This window comes from Oncorhynchus mykiss, chromosome 12 (assembly GCF_057628025.1).
Source record: "Oncorhynchus mykiss isolate SJ-2025 chromosome 12, ASM5762802v1, whole genome shotgun sequence".
NCBI lineage: Eukaryota > Metazoa > Chordata > Actinopteri > Salmoniformes > Salmonidae > Oncorhynchus > Oncorhynchus mykiss.
In genome coordinates this window covers 69,812,917-69,836,128 of record NC_143033.1, presented here as the reverse complement: position 1 = coordinate 69,836,128, position 23,212 = coordinate 69,812,917, and the positions used below count along the sequence as shown (strand labels likewise).

The 23,212-nt window shown below is 48.6% G+C and overlaps 1 protein-coding gene across 4 annotated transcripts in view; it reads right to left on the bottom strand.

The window, feature by feature from the left end:
* The window catches only part of rarab (retinoic acid receptor, alpha b), a 177,564-nt gene that overhangs the window by 86,020 nt on the left and 68,332 nt on the right, over positions 1-23,212 (bottom strand). The gene's annotated exons all lie outside the window — the stretch shown is intronic.

Here is a 23,212-nt window from a genome sequence, read left to right as displayed (position 1 = left end):
GAGGGGAGAGAGAGGAGAGAGAGAGGAGAGAGAGAGAGGAGAGAGAGAGAAGACTTGAATCCCCCCCCCCCCCCCCAGTGTTTCATAGGTCGATAATGGTTGAAAGCAAACTTCTACATTCATTAAGGTTTTCCCGAAACACCGGAGGCTAATAGCGCGAAGCCACACCACAGCAACTGTCCAGCCGGTTTGCAATGAACAAAAACACACTCTCACACAGATAGCGCAGTGTGACATCATGTTGGATACGTCGCCGTGAAGGACAAAGAGGAACTGGACTTGGATATACTCACCTGTCCTCGCCTGTTTTAAGACAGACTGACATATAAACCAAAAAGAAAACTTGTCGTCCAAGGCAATTATGGTTCAATCAAACCAGCCTCCTGGCGCGTGCCGTCTAAACAGACCAATTAGGAGTCTTGGTCTTGACAGGCCATTATGAAAGGAAAGCAGCGTTTGTCCCTCAGCCAAATCCCTTGGTCTCTCTGTCTCTCCATCTTTCTCTTCCTCCATCTCTCCCTCTATGACACAGCTGGGCTTTTCACACCGGAAGGGTGTCTCTCCATTGATTAGGTACACGCACACACACACACACACACCTGCAAGCACACACACACATGCACTATACAGATGCTGTCAAAGTGCAATGGAGTTTTTTATTTTCAAAACTGGTAGAACTACAATTTTTACCCTGTAGGCACCTGCAATTTACCATAGGTGAGATAAATTACACAGTAAACGAGAATCATGGCATCCAACCAAATTAATTAGAATTTTGAAGGATTTAGTCCAGGCCATTTTTTTTTTACTTTGAAGTGAGGAGAAGGAAGTGAGAAGGAAGATTTTCCTTTCACTTTTGATTTAAAGAAAATAATTGGCCCTTTGCAGTTGTAAATCAAACTATGTGTAAAGAGCATTCTTTTCAATTTGAACTTATATTATAGTGGAGAAAAAAGTGTGAATCATGCAAGTGTACCAATATATTGGACCGTATCTGTATTGGCTGACAAAGAAGTAACCCAAACATTTCCCCCAAGGGTCAAACACACACAGTTTTTCAAAGACACACACACACACACACACACACACACACACACACACACCCGTCTCTAATGCAGAGTGGTCTTAAGCATTTCTCATCAGATAAAATCCTGAAGGTCGTGCGTTTAAGTGATCAGAGGACAGGCAGTCAGGCAGTAAGGAGTCAAGTCCCTTTATCAGGCTTGTAGCACCCACCATGCAGCCACACTACAATCATAGCCTACTTTAACAGCCTCACCCTTGTCACCCCACCCCTCCCTCAGTCCCTCCTTCAAGACAACCATCACTCCCTTCATTCTCTCCATCACTGACCCCCCCATCCCTCCGCCTTCCCCACCACTTGTTCCATTTACCCCCTCCCTCCCTCCGTGTCCTTACATCCCTCCCTCCGTGTCCCTCCATCCCTCCTGCAAGACCCCCCCCCCCCCCCTCGAGGGTTGTGGATGGGAACTAACGGACCTTCTCTTTATCCTTTGCATTAACCCAGCTTTCAGACAACAGAGACGATGCCCAGATGATGTCCCACACCACAACTGTCTGTTTAGCTGCTTCACCATGGGCTTTGGAGTCTTTCCAAGTGACTGTCCTGCCTCTTGGCCTGTTGTCAGTGCCCAGCGCCCATCTCCCTTCGACTACCACACGTCCCTCCCTCCACAGACGAGAGAGATCTCTGTCAGGATATGGGGAATTATGACCAAACACTTCTTGCTGTCGGGGTGGCGACGTCATGTCAAACAAACTTCCAGAGAGGTCAGCGTGATGTGCTGAGTTGTCGCACAGAGCACTCGCCTACTAGGGCAGTCCAACAAACTGCGGGGCCACAGGACGTGGGCCTACACAGACAGACCGATCTGGGGCCTAGCAAAAAAGCTGAAAAGAAGAGAGGGGAACGAGGCACAGGCAGAGAGAGGAGGCGAAATTTAAGACCCATAGGAAAGATTCTTGTGTGAAGGGCACGCCTGACCCTGGTTGATTTAAGATGCCTGTGGGCTCCAAGGTCGCCTCCTTGTCTCCTTCCAGGGGCCTCTCCTGCACCCCTCGACCCCCCCCCCCCCTCACCATCCCACCCCAGGACAGCAGGCTGCCGCACAACGCAAAGGAAGTGTGTGTGTGTGTGTGAGATCCATATATTAGTTGGCAATCGGTACCTAATTAAGTCAGCGGCTGCGCTCGTTGCACCAGTGGGTGTAGTTTGCTTTGAAGTCTCAGTCAGACAGTCATGTGATGAGCACGACAACGACTAGGTCTGTTTTGAAGTTCACAGTACTTGGAGGTTTGAAGTGTGAACAACTTGTTGCCAAATGACTGTCGTTATCATCGTGCCAAGTATTATACAATTCCAGGTCTAAAATGACTGAAGTCCCATCCCTCACACCTTGGCAAACCATCAGTCACGTCTGCCGAGTGACATTTCACACGGCTCTCCATGAGCTCGTAAACAAGAAGCAGAGTCGAGTAAACACCACCACCGCCATGGAAAGAGCAGTCATCACAACGACTAACCAGTCACAACATAAGAACAGCCACAACAACCGGAATCAGTTAACCGGTGATGCAGCCGTAACCGCAACAACCTTTATCTGCTCCACAGCAACCCGTATCACCCCCGACCCAATGAGCAACGGCGAGCAACAACGACCCATATCAGCTCCGTCAACACGCAGACACAGCAACCCCTAGACAGGTGCTCGTCTCACATGGCTCCCTATTCCCTATTTTGTGCACTTTGGGTGCAAAAGTAGTGCATGGTCAAAAGTAGTGCACTATATAGGGAATAGGGTGGTAAGAACACCATCAGGCAACTTAAACAGATGTGAGATCTGATATCGTCAGACCTGTGAAAGAGATGACAGAGGGGATAAGCTCCGACCGGAGGAAACGGAAGACAACGTAGATTCCGTCAGAGTTGCTACCTACAACGACAGAGCGACTGTCATCAAACGTGCTCACGCTATGAGAACTCAGGGTCTGCAGAGAGAAGAAGCCTTTAAGGCCGTAAACAGTGACTAACATGCTGTCTAGACCGGGCACGTGCTCGCGCCCGCCATCGCGCGCATGTTGACTTTGTCCATCCATAGCAGACGCGGTCCGGACACGCAGGTTGAAGAATCCAAACGAACTCTGAACCTACTATATTCAATTTGGAGACAGGTCGAAACACGCGGATATTTAGGAAGCTAGCTTGCTTGTTGCTAGCTAATTTGTCCTGGGATATAAACATTGGCTTGTCATTTTACCTGAAATGCACATGGTCCTTTTTTCTGGATCTTTGTAGAATTTCGACCCATTTTGAGTCACACAAAATCATGTGTTCTCCAGTCCAACACTTAACCCACAGATAAAAGGGTAAACCTAGTTAATGTCTAGTCATCTCTCCTCCTTCAGTAGCAGTAGTCTTCTTCCTCTTCTTCTGTGGACTTTACATGTCGGTTGGCAACCAACTTTAAGGCGCATTACCACAACCAACTGGACTGGAGTGTGGAGCTCAGTTCATCTTTCAATCATCCCACGTGGGCCTAAGCTCCTAAAAACCAATGAGGAGATGGGAGAAGAGGAACTTGCAGCTGTCACAGGTAAAAATACAAATAAACAGAACTACGTTCTATTTTAGCGCCTGGCTACGCAGACGCTCGTTGATGTGCGCGGGCAGTTTAGATGAAATGATTGAATAACACACGTGTACATTTATTTTGCAAGGCGAGCGGTGGGGTCAGCATGTATCTAACACTGTTAAAACTGGGATCGAGAAACCCCCCCCCCAAACTAGTCAGAGGTATTCCCCTCCAATTAAAACAATTATCTCGGTCTTCAACATGCGCCATGCAGCCTGGTGAGTGGTCTGCGAGTCCACATAGACGTCACAGCAACCCTCGAGAAGACAAACATCGGTTGGGCATGTCCCAGTTGGTGCCTGCCCAATAGTGGACCAATCAAAATGGAGCTCGGTCAAAGATGATCACTGTGGTGATGAGGACGGGAACACCAGGACTGGCAGCTCCCGACACGCAGCGCCACGCTGTAAAACACCGTGACGATATATGAGACGTACAGCCATACAGACAGCCACCGAGCGAGAGAGAGAACCAGAGAGAGAACCAGAGAGAGAACCAGAAAGAAAGGCGAAAGAAAGAGAGAGAAAGAGAGAAAGGCGAAAGGAGAGAAGAGAGAGAGAGAGAGAAAGGAGAAAGAAGAGAGAGAAGAGAGAGAGAGAGAGTGTGTGCGCGTGTTGACAGCTCTCCAACACCTCTGTGGTGCCAGACATTGACTGGGCTCGAGTGGCGCTGCAATGCCAGAGCCGACTCACACCTTCAGAAGGAGCGATGACGAAACGGTTTGCAGACGTACACCAGGCCTGTCAGGGAGCGAGGCTGAGGACAGGGTTGTAAACATGCCTATCCAGTCTAAGGGCCAGACCTTGTCAATCACTTGGCATCTTTACTTTCAATAATGTCTGTTTGTACGTATAAAAGGAAAGGAGGACTGCTGCTACCGACCAAGGTGCATGAACTGAGGAGCAAACTGAAGTAGAGATGAGATTCAGCGGCTCTTGGAGGAGTGTTGTTATTGTACAAGTAAAACCAATTCCAGCGTTGGTTAATTGTAACGACAAAATAAATAAAAAATGTAATGTGCTTTCATTGTCCTCCAAGAGTAGCTTGTCTTTATCTTCTTCCCGGCAAATTCTATCTCGATAATAAAATGAACACATAAGCCAATGCCTATTGTTACAGAGGTGGTTCAGTGACCACACTTTGAGTCCTAGGGGTTGAACCCCATCGGTCCTGCTAGCAGGAACTACAAACCAGTCAAATGAGAGCAGAACATTGCTTTAATCACTTGAAACGCTCCTAGCCTGACACTCTGTTAGGGCCGTGACACACTTGTGAAAGGATGCAACCCATATAGCACCCTTGTTTCCCTATGCATTGACTATTTTTGACCAGGGCCTACAGGGTTGTGCTGTAATCTAGCTGCAAGCGGGAGCCTCGATACTCCAAACGCTGAGCAGATTAATGACTGACGGGGGGAGGGGGGTCAACGTAGTGTTTGGATCAGCGGGTCCTCCGAAGCAGGGTGTGTGAGTTTGAACCTGTGTGTGTGTGCGCGCACGTGTGTTCGTTCGTGTGTGTTAAGTAGACGTCTGTGTCAGCGGGACCTGGGAGGCAGCACAGTCATCAGCAGCGATGATTTATTTATTAAATCATTTTTTTACCTTCATTTAACTAGGCAAGTCAGTTAAGAACAAATTCTTATTTTCAATGACGGCCAGTGGGTTAACTGCCCTGTTCAGGGGCAGAACGACAGGGGATTTGAACTTGCAACTTTCCCGTTACTAGCCAAACACTAACCACTAGGCTACCCTGCCGCCCCATAATACACCGTCTCCCTTCACACCAGGGTGAGCAGAGACGAGAGGAGAGGGAGGGGAGGAGAGACAGAGACAGAGGTAGGCAAAGGTCAACTGTATCAGAGTCATAGTTCTACCTTAACCCGCACGTAGCGCATTCATAAGCAGCACATAAGCATTTCATAATGTAAAGTGTTAGAGAATGTAGCTGGGAAGTGGTTAGGATACCCGGCACAAAGTAAATGATTTTGTCTTTAGTTAATCTTAACTAATTCTTAATGCACTCACTGTAGCACTTTGAGATAATTTAAATATATTATTATTATTACTATTATTGTATATTTTTTGCGGTAGTCAATAAACCCAATTTAAACACGGCAAAACACACTCAACAAAAGGCACGCCTGCATTTGCATCGTGGTCATACGTCTTCTTTCATAATTGCATTGATAACGTAGCAGACCATGGCAGGTCAGCCTATCAACAACAAGCTTGTCTGTGTTAGTAAATCAGACTTAGCGTTGGTTTGTGTGCGAGGAAAGCGACAACAACAAAATGAACCAACCCAAAAGAAAGTGAACAATACTTTCAACTCTTTGCTGCAGGATATGTGTGGTGGCAGCGGAGGAAGGGAGGGGGCAAGGGAGGGGGCAAGGGAGGGAGGAGAGGGTGTTTGAGGGGAGAGGAAGCTGGTGGGTGCGGGGGGTGGGGCGGGGTATAGTTCTCAACATGGGATGCTTTGTGGCTTAATAATGTGGCGGTCTATATTTAACTGGTATTTCTGGAGGGCGATGATGGGGGGGGGGGGGGGGGGGATGAAGCCATCCCGGATTATAGGGACTACTCCCTATAGGAGAGCTGATTAGCATCAAACGAGAGCTGCGTACCCTGGTAAAAAACCCTGGTAACACGTTTAGTTCCAAAAGCATATTGACATTGACAGTAAAAGACTAGAAGGCGGATCACACATTGGACCACAGCGCCACAGGCCCAAAATCAAAGCCTGTTTTAACGTCACAGGGCATTCTGGAGGCATCACGCAGTGTTTGTTGTTGCTCTAGCAGCTTCCTATCTGACACACGCACCCACAACTCATATCGCCTGACATCACACTCAGAGAACACAGAAGCCCGTAGCAACCACAGGGCGTTCGGCGCCACCACCACAACTGCGTAGCGTTCGCTACCACTCCCTACACTGGGAACACAGAGAACTACTGAGCAGAACGAAAGAAATGATGAAAAAGAGGTCGAAGGAAAGAGGTGATGAAAGAGAGAGAGAGAGAGAATAGATGAGCTGTGTTGAAAGAGGGAATACCCTGGGGCTAGCTGATCCAGCTCTGCTACTGCTCCGACTAATCCCAGCCTGAGCACATCAGCTAGGCTTTATCGGTAATTAGCACGCTAACCACTCCCCAGTCCCACTAGGGTCTGGACCTGGAGAACACAACCTCCACAGCCAGCCAGCCCTTCCCTTGCATTCAATTAGGCCACTTTAAAGTGCACGCTATACCCTGGGCTGGGAATGGAGAGGAGGAGGAGAAAATGAGGAAGAGGAGGAGACGGGAGTTGAGAAAAAGGAGGGAAACAGTCATTTTCGAGGCTGAGGGTGTTGTTCAGACTACAGAGGGTGCAAGTTTTTTTTAGAGGGGGGGGGTTGGTCGGAGGTGAGGGTTTCTGTCATGGAGTGTTTTGCTGGGTAGCGATAACGCTCCTTGCGGTGTCGAGGCGAATCGGGGATGATCTCCACGGTTACGAGGGGAGACCGAATAGGAGAGAGAGAGAGAGAGAGAGAGAGAGAGAGAGAGAGAGAGAGAGAGAAGGGTTAGATGTGATGACAAAGACCTCCGCTCGGCTGCCATGCCCCTGGAAATGTAGATTTTTATCCCAGTTTATTGGGAAATAAGACCTTAATCCCTGCTTTAACCAATAATGCTGGCAGGAAATTGTATAACTTAGCTCAATGTACATGACATAACTACTGTCTCGGGTCAAGGTTAGAATAGATCGCATGGGGTGGGGTGAGAGGAGGAAGAAGAGAAGGAGGAGCGGCTAGGGTTTGAGAGGCACATTTAAAAAAGAAACATGTTTTATGTCACCTTTATTTAACCAGGTAGGCCAGTTGAGAACAAGTTCTCATTTACAACTGCAACCTGGCCAAGATAAAGCAAAGCAGCGGCGACAAAAACAACACAGAGTTACACATAAACAAACATACAGTCAATAAAAGAAAAGAAAGATCGTTCTATGTACAGTGTGTGCAAATGTAGAAGAGTAGGGAGGTAGGCAATAAATAGGCCATAGAGGCGAAAATAATTACAATTTAGCATTAACACTGGAGTGATAGATGTACAGATGATGATGTGCAAGTAGAGATACCGGGGTGCAAAAGAGCAAGAGGGTAAGCAATAATATGGGGATGAGGTAGTCCGGAGTGCTATTTACAGATTGGCTGTATACAGGTACAGTGATCGGTAAGCTGCTCAGACAGCTGATGCTTAAACTTAGAGAGGGAGATATAAGACTACAGCTTCAGAGATTTTTGCAATTCGTTCCAGTCATTGGCAGCAGAGAACTGGAAGGAAAGGCGGCCAAAGGAAGTGTTGGCTTTGGGGACGACCAGTTCAATGTACCTGCTGGAGCGCATGCTACGGGTGGGTGTTGCTGTGGTGACCAGTGAGCTGAGATAAGGCGGGGCTTTACCTAGCAAAGACTCATAGATGACCTGGAGCCAGAAGGTTGGGCGACGGATATGTAGTGAGGGCCAGCCAGCGAGGGCATACAGGTCGCAGTGGTGGGTAGTACATGGGGCTTTGGTGATAAAACGGATGGCACTGTGATAGACTCCATCCAATTTGCAGAGTAGAGTGTTGGAGGCTATTTTGTAAATTACATCGCCAAAGTCAAGGATCGGTAGGATAGTCGGTTTTACGAGGGTATGTTTGGCGGCATGATTGAAGGAGGAAATGGGAAGCCGATTCGAGATTTAATTTTGGATTGGAGATGCTTAATATGAGTCTGGAAGGAGAGTTTACAGTCGAGACAGACACCTAGGTATTTGTAGTTGTCCACATATTCTAGGTCAGAACCGTCCAGAGTAGTGATGCTAGTTGGGCGGGTGCGGGCAGCGAATGGTTGAAGAGCTTGCATTTAGTTTTACTAGCATTTAAGAGCAGTTGGAGGCCACGGAAGGAGGGTTGTATGGCGTTAAAGCTCATTTGGAGGTTTGTTAACGCAGTTTCCAAAGAAAGGCCAGATGTATACAGAATGGTGTCGTCTGGGTAGAGGTGGATCAGGGAATCGCCCGCAGCAAGAGCGACATCAATGATATGTACAGAGAAAAGAGTCGGCCCGAGAATTGAACCCTGTGGCACCCCCATAGAGACTGCCAGAGGTCCGGACAACAGGCTCACATATTCTTGAGTAATACGTTTTAGGTGTGGTTTATGCAGAGGGTGTGAATCTGTGATATGTCCAGGAGGTGGCATACTTATGGGAAATACATTTAGCATGTGGAACAAACTTTCTATGGACAGAGTAAAGAGGCTTTGAGTGACCGGGTCTTTTGAACAACATGTCAAAAAGAGACAAGAGGGGAAAAACATACTCCATCTTCTCTTCACACACACACACACACACCTTTGCCTCATGCTACGTCTTCAAATGATAATGATAACGCATGTCTCTATGTAGGATACGCCATGCTGCTTCTCACCACCCTCTCCCCCCTCAGTGCTTCCTCAAACACAGCATGCGGGCTGTGTATGTCGCAGCCCCCCCTCCATCCCCCGCCAGCTCCTCTCATCTCCGGTGAGCCCCCGTCTTGCATGACAGCTCACCCAGGCCATCTCCGAGCGTGGAGGGGGGCTGTGTAATAATTAGCCCCTGGCGGCGAGGGAGGGCTGTTTGTCAGCTAACACTATGCAGGAGCTGTGGATTAGTCTCTCAGCACCAAGAGAGGAGCATGCTCAACAGCCAGCCAGGCAGACAGAAGAACATACGCACACACACGGAGGCAGGGAGCCCCTCTGCTCTGACAGGCTGTTGTACTCCAGGCTCCTGTCTGTCTGTCTCGTCTGTCTGTTACCAGTGCATAGCTACATAGCTACATTGTCTGTCTGTCTGTCTGGTCTGTTACCAGTGCATAGCTACATTGTCTGTCTGTCTGTCTGTCTCGTCTGTCTGTTACCAGTGCATTGCTACATTGTCTGTCTGTCTGTTACCAGTGCATAGCTACATTGTCTGTCTGTCTGTTACCAGTGCATAGCTACATTGTCTGTCTGTTACCAGTGCATAGCTACATAGCTACATTGTCTGTCTCGTCTGTCTCGTCTGTCTCGTCTGTCTCGTCTGTCTCGTCTGTCTCGTCTGTCTCGTCTGTCTCGTCTGTCTGTCTGTTACCAGTGCATAGCTACATTGTCTGTCTGTCTGTCTGTCTGTCTGTCTGTCTGTTACCAGTGCATAGCTACATTGTCTGTCTGTCTGTCTGTTACCAGTGCATAGCTACATTGTCTGTCTGTCTGTCTGTCTGTCTGTCTGTCTGTCTGTCTGTCTGTCTGTCTGTCTGTCTGTTACCAGTGCATAGCTACATTGTCTGTCTGTCTGTCTGTTACCAGTGCATAGCTACATAGCTACATTGTCTGTCTGTCTGTCTGTCTGTCTGTCTGTCTGTCTGTCTGTTACCAGTGCATAGCTACATTGTCTGTCTGTCTGTCTGTCTGTCTGTTACCAGTGCATAGCTACATTGTCTGTATGTCTGTTACCAGTGCATAGCTACATTGTCTGTCTGTCTGTCTCGTCTGTCTCGTCTGTCTCGTCTGTCTCGTCTGTCTGTTACCAGTGCATAGCTACATTGTCTGTCTGTCTGTCTGTCTGTCTGTTACCAGTGCATAGCTCCATTGTCTGTCTGTCTGTCTGTCTGTTACCAGTGCATAGCTACATTGTCTGTCTGTCTGTCTGTCTGTTACCAGTGCATAGCTACATTGTCTGTATGTCTGTCTATCTGTCTGTCTGTCTGTTACCAGTGCATAGCTACATTGTCTGTCTGTCTGTCTGTCTGTGTCTGTCTATCTGTCTGTCTGTTACCAGTGCATAGCTACATTGTCTGTCTGTCTGTCTGTCTGTTACCAGTGCATAGCTACATAGTTACATTGTCTGTCTGTCTGTCTGTCTGTCTGTTACCAGTGCATAGATACATTGTCTGTCTGTCTGTCTGTCTGTCTGTCTGTCACCAGTGCATAGCTACATTGTCTGTCTGTCTGTCTGTTACCAGTGCATAGATACATTGTCTGTCTGTCTGTCTGTCTGTCTGTCTGTCTGTCTGTCTGTCTGTCTGTCTGTCTGTCTGTCTGTCTGTCTGTCTGTCTGTTACCAGTGCATAGCTACTCTGTCTGTCTGTCTGTCTGTCTGTCTGTTACCAGTGCATAGCTACTCTGTCTGTCTGTCTGTCTGTTACCAGTGCATAGCTACTCTGTCTGTCTGTCTGTCTGCCTGTCTGTTACCAGTGCATAGCTACTCTGTCTGTCTGTCTGTCTGTCTGTCTGTCTGTCTGTTACCAGTGCATAGCTACATTGTCTGTCTGTCTGTTACCAGTGCATAGCTACATTGTCTGTCTGTCTGTCTCGTCTGTCTGTTACCAGTGCATAGCTACATAGCAACATTGTCTGTCTGTCTGTCTCGTCTGTCTCGTCTGTCTCGTCTGTCTCGTCTGTCTCGTCTGTCTCGTCTGTCTGTTACCAGTGCATAGCTACATTGTCTGTCTGTCTGTCTGTCTGTCTGTCTGTCTGTTACCAGTGCATAGCTCCATTGTCTGTCTGTCTGTCTGTCTGTTACCAGTGCATAGCTACATTGTCTGTATGTCTGTCTATCTGTCTGTCTGTCTGTTACCAGTGCATAGCTACATTGTCTGTCTGTCTGTCTGTCTGTGTCTGTCTATCTGTCTGTCTGTTACCAGTGCATAGCTACATTGTCTGTCTGTCTGTCTGTTACCAGTGCATAGCTACATAGTTACATTGTCTGTCTGTCTGTCTGTCTGTCTGTTACCAGTGCATAGATACATTGTCTGTCTGTCTGTCTGTCTGTCTGTCTGTCACCAGTGCATAGCTACATTGTCTGTCTGTCTGTCTGTCTGTCTGTCTGTCTGTCTGTCTGTCTGTCTGTCTGTCACCAGTGCATAGCTACATTGTCTGTCTGTCTGTCTGTCTGTTACCAGTGCATAGCTACATTGTCTGTCTGTCTGTCTGTCTGTCTGTCTGTCTGTCTGTCTGTCTGTCTGTCTGTCTGTCTGTCTGTCTGTCTGTCTGTCTGTTACCAGTGCATAGCTACTCTGTCTGTCTGTCTGTCTGTTACCAGTGCATAGCTACTCTGTCTGTCTGTCTGTCTGTTACCAGTGCATAGCTACTCTGTCTGTCTGTCTGTCTGCCTGTCTGTTACCAGTGCATAGCTACTCTGTCTGTCTGTCTGTCTGCCTGTCTGTTACCAGTGCATAGCTACTCTGTCTGTCTGTCTGTCTGTCTGTCTGTCTGTCTGTTACCAGTGCATAGCTACATTGTCTGTCTGTCTGTTACCAGTGCATAGCTACATTGTCTGTCTGTCTGTCTCGTCTGTCTGTTACCAGTGCATAGCTACATAGCAACATTGTCTGTCTGTCTGTCTCGTCTGTCTCGTCTGTCTCGTCTGTCTGTCTGTTACCAGTGCACAGCTACATTGTCTGTCTGTCTGTCTGTCTGTCTGTTACCAGTGCATAGCTACATTGTCTGTCTGTCTGTCTGTCTGTCTGTCTGTCTGTCTGTCTGTTACCAGTGCATAGCTACTCTGTCTGTCTGTCTGTCTGTCTGTCTGTCTGTCTGTCTGTCTGTCTGTCTGTCTGTCTGTCTGTCTGTCTGTCTGTCTGTCTGTCTGTTACCAGTGCATAGCTACTCTGTCTGTCTGTCTGTCTGCCTGTCTGTTACCAGTGCATAGCTACTCTGTCTGTCTGTCTGTCTGCCTGTCTGTTACCAGTGCATAGCTACTCTGTCTGTCTGTCTGTCTGTCTGTCTGTCTGTTACCAGTGCATAGCTACTCTGTGTCTGTCTGTCTGCCTGTCTGTCTGTCTGTTACCAGTGCATAGCTACTCTGTCTGTCTGTCTGTCTGCCTGTCTGTTACCAGTGCATAGCTACTCTGTCTGTCTGTCTGTCTGCCTGTCTGTTACCAGTGCATAGCTACTCTGTCTGTCTGTCTGTCTGTCTGTCTGTCTGTTACCAGTGCATAGCTACTCTGTCTGTCTGTCTGTCTGTCTGTCTGTCTGTTACCAGTGCATAGCTACTCTGTCTGTCTGTCTGCCTGTCTGTTACCAGTGCATAGCTACTCTGTCTGTCTGTCTGTCTGTCTGTCTGTCTGTCTGTCTGTTACCAGTGCATAGCTACTCTGTCTGTCTGTCTGTCTGTCTGTTACCAGTGCATAGCTACTCTGTCTGTTACCAGTGCATAGCTACCCTGTCTGTTACCAGTGCATAGCTACTCTGTCTGTTACCAGTGCATAGCTACTCTGTCTGTCTGTCTGTCTGTCTGTCTGTCTGTCTGTCTGCCTGTCTGTTACCAGTGCATAGCTACTCTGTCTGTCTGTCTGTCTGCCTGTCTGTTACCAGTGCATAGCTACTCTGTCTGTCTGTCTGTCTGCCTGTCTGTTACCAGTGCATAGCTACTCTGTCTGTCTGTCTGTTACCAGTGCATAGCTACTCTGTCTGTCTGTCTGTCTGCCTGTCTGTCTGTTACCAGTGCATAGCTACTCTGTCTGTCTGTCTGTCTGCCTGTCTGTTACCAGTGCATAGCTACTCTGTCTGTCTGTCTGTCTGTTACCAGTGCATAGCTACTCTGTCTGTCTGTCTGTCTGTCTGTTACCAGTGCATAGCTACTCTGTCTGTCTGTCTGTCTGTCTGTCTGTTACCAGTGCATAGCTACTCTGTCTGTCTGTCTGTCTGTCTGTCTGTCTGTCTGTCTGTCTGTCTGTCTGTCTGTCTGTCTGTCTGTCTGTCTGTCTGTCTGTTACCAGTGCATAGCTACTCTGTCTGTCTGTCTGTCTGCCTGTCTGTTACCAGTGCATAGCTACTCTGTCTGTCTGTCTGTCTGTTACCAGTGCATAGCTACTCTGTCTGTCTGCCTGTCTGTTACCAGTGCATAGCTACTCTGTCTGTCTGTCTGTCTGTCTGCCTGTCTGTTACCAGTGCATAGCTACTCTGTCTGTCTGTCTGTTACCAGTGCATAGCTACTCTGTCTGTCTGTCTGTCTGTCTGTCTGTTACCAGTGCATAGCTACTCTGTCTGTCTGTCTGTCTGTCTGTCTGTCTGTTACCAGTGCATAGCTACTCTGTCTGTCTGTCTGTCTGTTACCAGTGCATAGCTACTCTGTCTGTCTGTCTGTCTGTCTGTTACCAGTGCATAGCTACTCTGTCTGTCTGCCTGTCTGTTACCAGTGCATAGCTACTCTGTCTGTCTGTCTGTCTGTCTGTCTGTCTGTCTGTCTGTCTGCCTGTCTGTTACCAGTGCATAGCTACTCTGTCTGTCTGTCTGTCTGCCTGTCTGTTACCAGTGCATAGCTACTCTGTCTGTCTGTCTGTCTGTCTGTTACCAGTGCATAGCTACTCTGTCTGTCTGTCTGTCTGTCTGTCTGTCTGTTACCAGTGCATAGCTACTCTGTCTGTCTGTCTGTCTGTCTGTTACCAGTGCATAGCTACTCTGTCTGTCTGTCTGTCTGTTACCAGTGCATAGCTACATTGTCTGTCTGTCTGTCTGTTACCAGTGCATAGCTACATTGTCTGTCTGTCTGTCTGTCTGTTACCAGTGCATAGCTACATTGTCTGTCTGTCTGTCTGTCTGTTACCAGTGCATAGCTACATAGTTACATTGTCTGTCTGTCTGTCTGTCTGTCTGTTACCAGTGCATAGATACTCTGTCTGTCTGTCTGTTACCAGTGCATAGCTACTCTGTCTGTCTGTCTGTCTGTTACCAGTGCATAGCTACTCTGTCTGTCTGTCTGTCTGCCTGTCTGTTACCAGTGCATAGCTACTCTGTCTGTCTGTCTGTCTGCCTGTCTGTTACCAGTGCATAGCTACTCTGTCTGTCTGTCTGTCTGTCTGTTACCAGTGCATAGCTACTCTGTCTGTCTGTCTGTCTGTCTGTTACCAGTGCATAGCTACTCTGTCTGTCTGTCTGTCTGTTACCAGTGCATAGCTACATTGTCTGTCTGTCTGTCTGTCTGTTACCAGTGCATAGCTACATTGTCTGTCTGTCTGTCTGTCTGTTACCAGTGCATAGCTACATAGTTACATTGTCTGTCTGTCTGTCTGTCTGTCTGTTACCAGTGCATAGATACATTGTCTGTCTGTCTGTCTGTCTGTCTGTCTGTCTGTCTGTCTGTCTGTCTGTCTGTCTGTCTGTCTGTCACCAGTGCATAGCTACATTGTCTGTCTGTCTGTCTGTTACCAGTGCATAGATACATTGTCTGTCTGTCTGTCTGTCTGTCTGTCTGTCTGTCTGTCTGTCACCAGTGCATAGCTACATTGTCTGTCTGTCTGTCTGTCTGTTACCAGTGCATAGCTACATTGTCTGTCTGTCTGTCTGTCTGTCTGTCTGTCTGTCTGTCTGTCTGTCTGTCTGTCTGTCTGTCTGTCTGTTACCAGTGCATAGCTACTCTGTCTGTCTGTCTGTTACCAGTGCATAGCTACTCTGTCTGTCTGTCTGTCTGTTACCAGTGCATAGCTACTCTGTCTGTCTGTCTGTCTGCCTGTCTGTTACCAGTGCATAGCTACTCTGTCTGTCTGTCTGTCTGCCTGTCTGTTACCAGTGCATAGCTACTCTGTCTGTCTGTCTGTCTGTCTGTCTGTCTGTCTGTCTGTCTGTTACCAGTGCATAGCTACATTGTCTGTCTGTCTGTTACCAGTGCATAGCTACATTGTCTGTCTGTCTGTCTCGTCTGTCTGTTACCAGTGCATAGCTACATAGCAACATTGTCTGTCTGTCTGTCTCGTCTGTCTCGTCTGTCTGTCTGTTACCAGTGCACAGCTACAGTGTCTGTCTGTCTGTCTGTCTGTCTGTCTGTTACCAGTGCATAGCTACATTGTCTGTCTGTCTGTCTGTCTGTCTGTCTGTCTGTCTGTCTGTCTGTCTGTCTGTCTGTCTGTCTGTTACCAGTGCATAGCTACTCTGTCTGTCTGTCTGTCTGTCTGTCTGTCTGTCTGTCTGTCTGTCTGTCTGTCTGTCTGCCTGTCTGTTACCAGTGCATAGCTACTCTGTCTGTCTGTCTGTCTGCCTGTCTGTTACCAGTGCATAGCTACTCTGTCTGTCTGTCTGTCTGTCTGTCTGTCTGTCTGTCTGTCTGTCTGTCTGTCTGTCTGTCTGTTACCAGTGCATAGCTACATTGTCTGTCTGTCTGTTACCAGTGCATAGCTACATTGTCTGTCTGTCTGTCTCGTCTGTCTGTTACCAGTGCATAGCTACATAGCAACATTGTCTGTCTCGTCTGTCTCGTCTGTCTCGTCTGTCTGTCTGTCTGTTACCAGTGCACAGCTACATTGTCTGTCTGTCTGTCTGTCTGTCTGTCTGTTACCAGTGCATAGCTACATTGTCTGTCTGTCTGTCTGTCTGTTACCAGTGCATAGCTACATTGTCTGTCTGTCTGTCTGTCTGTTACCAGTGCATAGCTACATTGTCTGTCTGTCTGTCTGTCTGTCTGTCTGTCTGTCTGTCTGTCTGTCTGTCTGTTACCAGTGCATAGCTACTCTGTCTGTCTGTCTGTCTGTCTGTCTGTCTGTCTGTCTGTCTGTCTGTCTGTCTGTCTGTCTGTCTGTCTGTTACCAGTGCATAGCTACTCTGTCTGTCTGTCTGTCTGTCTGTCTGTTACCAGTGCGTAGCTACTCTGTCTGTTTGTCTGTCTGTCTGTTACCAGTGCATAGCTACTCTGTCTGTCTGTCTGCCTGTCTGTTACCAGTGCATAGCTACTCTGTCTGTTACCAGTGCATAGCTACTCTGTCTGTTACCAGTGCATAGCTACTCTGTCTGTTACCAGTGCATAGCTACTCTGTCTGTTACCAGTTGTCTGTCTGTCTGTCTGTCTGTCTGTCTGTCTGTCTGTCTGTCTGTCTGTCTGTCTGTCTGTCTGTCTGTCTGTCTGTCTGTCTGTTACCAGTGCATAGCTACTCTGTGTCTGTCTGTCTGCCTGTCTGTCTGTCTGTTACCAGTGCATAGCTACTCTGTGTCTGTCTGTCTGTCTGTCTGTTACCAGTGCATAGCTACTCTGTCTGTCTGTCTGTCTGCCTGTCTGTTACCAGTGCATAGCTACTCTGTCTGTCTGTCTGTCTGCCTGTCTGTTACCAGTGCATAGCTACTGTGTCTGTTACCAGTGCATAGCTACCCTGTCTGTTACCAGTGCATAGCTACTCTGTCTGTTACCAGTGCATAGCTACTCTGTCTGTCTGTCTGTCTGTCTGTCTGTCTGTCTGCCTGTCTGTTACCAGTGCATAGCTACTCTGTCTGTCTGTCTGTCTGCCTGTCTGTTACCAGTGCATAGCTACTCTGTCTGTCTGTCTGTCTGCCTGTCTGTTACCAGTGCATAGCTACTCTGTCTGTCTGTCTGTCTGCCTGTCTGTTACCAGTGCATAGCTACTCTGTCTGTCTGTCTGTTACCAGTGCATAGCTACTCTGTCTGTCTGTCTGTCTGCCTGTCTGTCTGTTACCAGTGCATAGCTACTCTGTCTGTCTGTCTGTCTGTCTGTTACCAGTGCATAGCTACTCTGTCTGTCTGTCTGCCTGTCTGTTACCAGTGCATAGCTACTCTGTCTGTCTGTCTGTCTGCCTGTCTGTTACCAGTGCATAGCTACTCTGTCTGTCTGTCTGTCTGCCTGTCTGTTACCAGTGCATAGCTACTCTGTCTGTCTGTCTGTCTGCCTGTCTGTTACCAGTGCATAGCTACTCTGTCTGTCTGTCTGTTACCAGTGCATAGCTACTCTGTCTGTCTGTCTGTCTGTCTGTCTGTCTGTCTGTCTGTCTGTCTGTCTGTCTGTCTGTCTGTCTGTCTGTCTGTCTGTTACCAGTGCATAGCTACTCTGTCTGTCTGTCTGTCTGTTACCAGTGCATAGCTACTCTGTCTGTCTGTCTGTCTGTTACCAGTGCATAGCTACTCTGTCTGTCTGTCTGTCTGTCTGTCTGTCTGTCTGTCTGTCTGTCTGTCTGTCTGTCTGCCTGTCTGTTACCAGTGCATAGCTACTCTGTCTGTCTGTCTGTCTGTCTGCCTGTCTGTTACCAGTGCATAGCTACTCTGTCTGTCTGTCTGTCTGTCTGTCTGTCTGCCTGTCTGCCTGTCTGTTACCAGTGCATAGCTACTCTGTCTGTCTGTCTGTCTGTCTGTTACCAGTGCATAGCTACTCTGTCTGTCTGTCTGTCTGTTACCAGTGCATAGCTACTCTGTCTGTCTGTCTGTCTGTCTGTCTGTCTGTCTGTCTGTCTGTCTGTCTGTCTGTCTGTCTGTCTGTCTGTCTGTCTGTCTGTCTGTTACCAGTGCATAGCTACTCTGTCTGTCTGTCTGTCTGCCTGTCTGTTACCAGTGCATAGCTACTCTGTCTGTCTGTCTGTCTGTTACCAGTGCATAGCTACTCTGTCTGTCTGTCTGTCTGTCTGTCTGTCTGTCTGTTACCAGTGCATAGCTACTCTGTCTGTCTGTCTGTCTGTTACCAGTGCATAGCTACTCTGTCTGTCTGCCTGTCTGTTACCAGTGCATAGCTACTCTGTCTGTCTGCCTGTCTGTTACCAGTGCATAGCTACTCTGTCTGTCTGTCTGTCTGTCTGTCTGTCTGTCTGTCTGTCTGTCTGTCTGTCTGTCTGTCTGTCTGTCTGTCTGTCTGTCTGTCTGTCTGTCTGTCTGTCTGTCTGTCTGTCTGTTACCAGTGCATAGCTACTCTGTCTGTCTGTCTGTCTGTCTGTCTGCCTGTCTGTTACCAGTGCATAGCTACTCTGTCTGTCTGTCTGTCTGCCTGTCTGTTACCAGTGCATAGCTACTCTGTCTGTCTGTCTGCCTGTCTGTTACCAGTGCATAGCTACTCTGTCTGTCTGTCTGCCTGTCTGTTACCAGTGCATAGCTAGTCTGTCTGTCTGTCTGTCTGCCTGTCTGTTACCAGTGCATAGCTTGTCTGTCTGTCTGTCTGTCTGTCTGTCTGCCTGTCTGCCTGTCTGCCTGTCTGCCTGTCTGCCTGTCTGTCTGTCTGTCTGTTACCAGTGCATAGCTACTCTGTCTGTCTGCCTGTCTGTTACCAGTGCATAGCTACTCTGTCTGTCTGTCTGCCTGTCTGTCTGTCTGTCTGTCTGCCTGTCTGCCTGTCTGCCTGTCTGCCTGTCTGTCTGTTACCAGTGCATAGCTACTCTGTCTGCCTGTCTGTCTGTCTGTCTGCCTGTCTGTCTGCCTGTCTGTTACCAGTGCATAGCTACTCTGTCTGCCTGTCTGTCTGTCTGTCTGTCTGTCTGTCTGTCTGTCTGCCTGTCTGTTACCAGTGCATAGCTACTCTGTCTGCCTGTCTGTCTGTCTGTCTGCCTGTCTGTCTGCCTGTCTGTTACCAGTGCATAGCTACTCTGTCTGCCTGTCTGTCTGTCTGTCTGCCTGTCTGTCTGCCTGTCTGTTACCAGTGCATAGCTACTCTGTCTGCCTGTCTGTCTGTCTGTCTGTCTGTCTGTCTGCCTGTCTGTCTGCCTGTCTGTTACCAGTGCATAGCTACTCTGTCTGTCTGTCTGTCTGCCTGCCTGTCTGTTACCAGTGCATAGCTACTCTGTCTGTCTGTCTGTCTGCCTGCCTGTCTGTTACCAGTGCATAGCTACTCTGTCTGTCTGTCTGCCTGTCTGTTACCAGTGCATAGCTACTCTGTCTGTCTGTCTGTCTGCCTGCCTGTCTGTTACCAGTGCATAGCTACTCTGTCTGTCTGTCTGTCTGCCTGCCTGTCTGTTACCAGTGCATAGCTACTCTGTCTGTCTGTCTGTCTGCCTGCCTGTCTGTTACCAGTGCATAGCTACTCTGTCTGTCTGTCTGTCTGCCTGCCTGTCTGTTACCAGTGCATAGCTACTCTGTCTGTCTGTCTGTCTGCCTGCCTGTCTGTTACCAGTGCATAGCTACTCTGTCTGTCTGTCTGTCTGCCTGCCTGTCTGTTACCAGTGCATAGCTACTCTGTCTGTCTGTCTGTCTGCCTGCCTGTCTGTTACCAGTGCATAGCTACTCTGTCTGTCTGTCTGTCTGCCTGCCTGTCTGTTACCAGTGCATAGCTACTCTGTCTGTCTGTCTGTCTGCCTGCCTGTCTGTTACCAGTGCATAGCTACTCTGTCTGTCTGTCTGTCTGCCTGCCTGTCTGTTACCAGTGCATAGCTACTCTGTCTGTCTGTCTGTCTGCCTGCCTGTCTGTTACCAGTGCATAGCTACTCTGTCTGTCTGTCTGTCTGCCTGCCTGTCTGTTACCAGTGCATAGCTACTCTGTCTGTCTGTCTGTCTGCCTGCCTGTCTGTTACCAGTGCATAGCTACTCTGTCTGTCTGTCTGTCTGCCTGCCTGTCTGTTACCAGTGCATAGCTACTCTGTCTGTCTGTCTGTCTGCCTGCCTGTCTGTTACCAGTGCATAGCTACTCTGTCTGTCTGTCTGTCTGCCTGCCTGTCTGTTACCAGTGCATAGCTACTCTGTCTGTCTGTCTGTCTGCCTGCCTGTCTGTTACCAGTGCATAGCTACTCTGTCTGTCTGTCTGTCTGCCTGCCTGTCTGTTACCAGTGCATAGCTACTCTGTCTGTCTGTCTGTCTGCCTGCCTGTCTGTTACCAGTGCATAGCTACTCTGTCTGTCTGTCTGTCTGCCTGCCTGTCTGTTACCAGTGCATAGCTACTCTGTCTGTCTGTCTGTCTGCCTGCCTGTCTGTTACCAGTGCATAGCTACTCTGTCTGTCTGTCTGTCTGCCTGCCTGTCTGTTACCAGTGCATAGCTACTCTGTCTGTCTGTCTGTCTGCCTGCCTGTCTGTTACCAGTGCATAGCTACTCTGTCTGTCTGTCTGTCTGCCTGCCTGTCTGTTACCAGTGCATAGCTACTCTGTCTGTCTGTCTGTCTGCCTGCCTGTCTGTTACCAGTGCATAGCTACTCTGTCTGTCTGTCTGTCTGCCTGCCTGTCTGTTACCAGTGCATAGCTACTCTGTCTGTCTGTCTGTCTGCCTGCCTGTCTGTTACCAGTGCATAGCTACTCTGTCTGTCTGTCTGTCTGCCTGTCTGTTACCAGTGCATAGCTACTCTGTCTGTCTGTCTGTCTGCCTGTCTGTTACCAGTGCATAGCTTGTCTGTCTGTCTGTCTGTCTGTCTGTCTGTCTGTCTGTCTGTCTGCCTGTCTGCCTGCCTGCCTGCCTGCCTGCCTGCCTGTCTGCCTGCCTGTCTGCCTGCCTGCCTGTCTGTCTGTCTGTCTGTCTGTCTGTCTGTCTGTCTGTCTGTCTGTCTGTCTGCCTGCCTGCCTGTCTGTCTGTCTGTCTGTTACCAGTGCATAGCTACTCTGTCTGTCTGTCTGTCTGTCTGTCTGTTACCAGTGCATAGCTACTCTGTCTGTCTGTCTGTCTGTCTGCCTGTCTGTTACCAGTGCATAGCTACTCTGTCTGTCTGTCTGTCTGTCTGTCTGTCTGTCTGTCTGCCTGTCTGTTACCAGTGCATAGCTACTCTGTCTGTCTGTCTGTCTGTCTGTCTGTCTGTCTGTCTGTCTGTCTGTCTGTCTGTCTGTCTGTCTGTCTGTCTGCCTGTCTGTTACCAGTGCATAGCTACTCTGTCTGTCTGTCTGCCTGTCTGTTACCAGTGCATAGCTACTCTGTCTGTCTGTCTGCCTGTCTGTTACCAGTGCATAGCTACTCTGTCTGTCTGTCTGTCTGTCTGTCTGTCTGTCTGTCTGCCTGTCTGTTACCAGTGCATAGCTACTCTGTCTGTCTGTCTGTCTGTCTGTCTGCCTGTCTGTTACCAGTGCATAGCTAGTCTGTCTGTCTGTCTGTCTGTCTGTCTGTCTGCCTGTCTGTTACCAGTGCATAGCTACTCTGTCTGTCTGTCTGCCTGTCTGTTACCAGTGCATAGCTACTCTGTCTGTCTGTCTGCCTGTCTGTTACCAGTGCATAGCTACTCTGTCTGTCTGTCTGCCTGTCTGTTACCAGTGCATTGTCTGTCTGTCTGCCTGTCTGTTACCAGTGCATTGTCTGTCTGTCTGTCTGTCTGTTACCAGTGCATTGTCTGTCTGTCTGTCTGTCTGTCTGTCTGTCTGTCTGTCTGTCTGTCTGTCTGTCTGTCTGTCTGTCTGTCTGTCTGTCTGTCTGTCTGTCTGTCTGTCTGTCGTAGCCTCCCGACTGAATGGAAGCCACGATGGGGAGACATGGTGGGTGGAGGGACAGAGCTGCTTTGCATTTTTTTCCCATACAGACATGGGAGGAGAGGGAGGAGAGGGAGAGGAGTGTTGATGGGGCCAGAATGTAACCCAGCAAGGCATGCTGGGACAGAGCGGATGTAATCTTGGCTATGATTGGACAGTTAATTGGTAGAATGGGTAATGTGTCAGTGTCCTTGGTGTCCACATCACCAACAAACTAACATGGTCCAACCACAGAAAGACAGTTGTGAAGAGGGCACAACAAAACCTATTCCACCTCATGAGACTGAAAAGATTTGGCATGGTTCTCAGATCCTCAAAAGGTTTTACAGCTGCACCATCGAGAGCATCCTGACGGGTTGGCAACTCCTCGGCCTCCGACCGCAAGGCACCAGAGAGGGTAGCGCGTACGGCGCAGTTCATCACTGGGGCCAAGCTTCCTGCCATCCTCTGACACCGCCTGGTATAGAGATCCTGGAAGGTCCTAAAAATTGTCAGACTCCAGCCACCTTGGTCATAGACTGTTCTCTCTGCTACCGCACGGCAAGTGGTATCGGAGCTCCAAGTCGAGGTCCAAGAGGCTTCTAAACAGTTTCTACCCCCAAGCCATAAGACTCCTGAACATCTAATCAAATGGCTAACCAGACTATTTACATTGCTGCCCCCCCCCCCCCTTTACGCTCTGTTATTTTCTATGCATTGTCACTTTAATAACTGTCCCTCTATGTTCATATCACCTCAATAACCTCAACTAACCGGTGCCCCCACACGTCGACTCTGTACCGGTACCCCCTGCATATAGTCTCGCTATTGATATTTTACTGCTGCTCTTTAATTAATTTTTGGGGGGTATTTTTCTAAAAACTGCATTTTTGGTTAAGGGCTTGTGAGTAAACATTTCACTGTAAGGTTGTATTCTGCGCATGTGACAAATAATTTAATCAAATATTGTTTGTGGAATGGATGGGTGGTCCCATATCACATCCTCCTACCTGTCAATATTTCCTTACTCCAGGTGAGCTACCGTCACAACTGCTACAGTCGGAGCAACCACCCCTTATTGTCGCTCTTCACAAATCAGATGCACACACACACACACACAAACACACACACACACACACACACACACAGCATTGTGCCCAGGAACATTCCATTGGTTATTCAAAGCTGCCTCATTTAGATCAGACCAATCCGCTCGCTCAGTTCGACACATCGCCGCATGACAACTGGCCGGGATCCAGATCGCCAGGAGCAACTAGTCAAGGCTATGTTCCACACCAACCAAACCTCTAATGTGGAATCCAGTTCTATATAGACTCCACTCCACTTTGATCTGGTTAAGTCATTTAGCATGACAGCCATATATATACGTAACACAGGAGATGCTGGAAATCAGTACACAGCACAACAACCCTGTTAAAACCTGTGCAGCTCATGTTTAACCTCCTG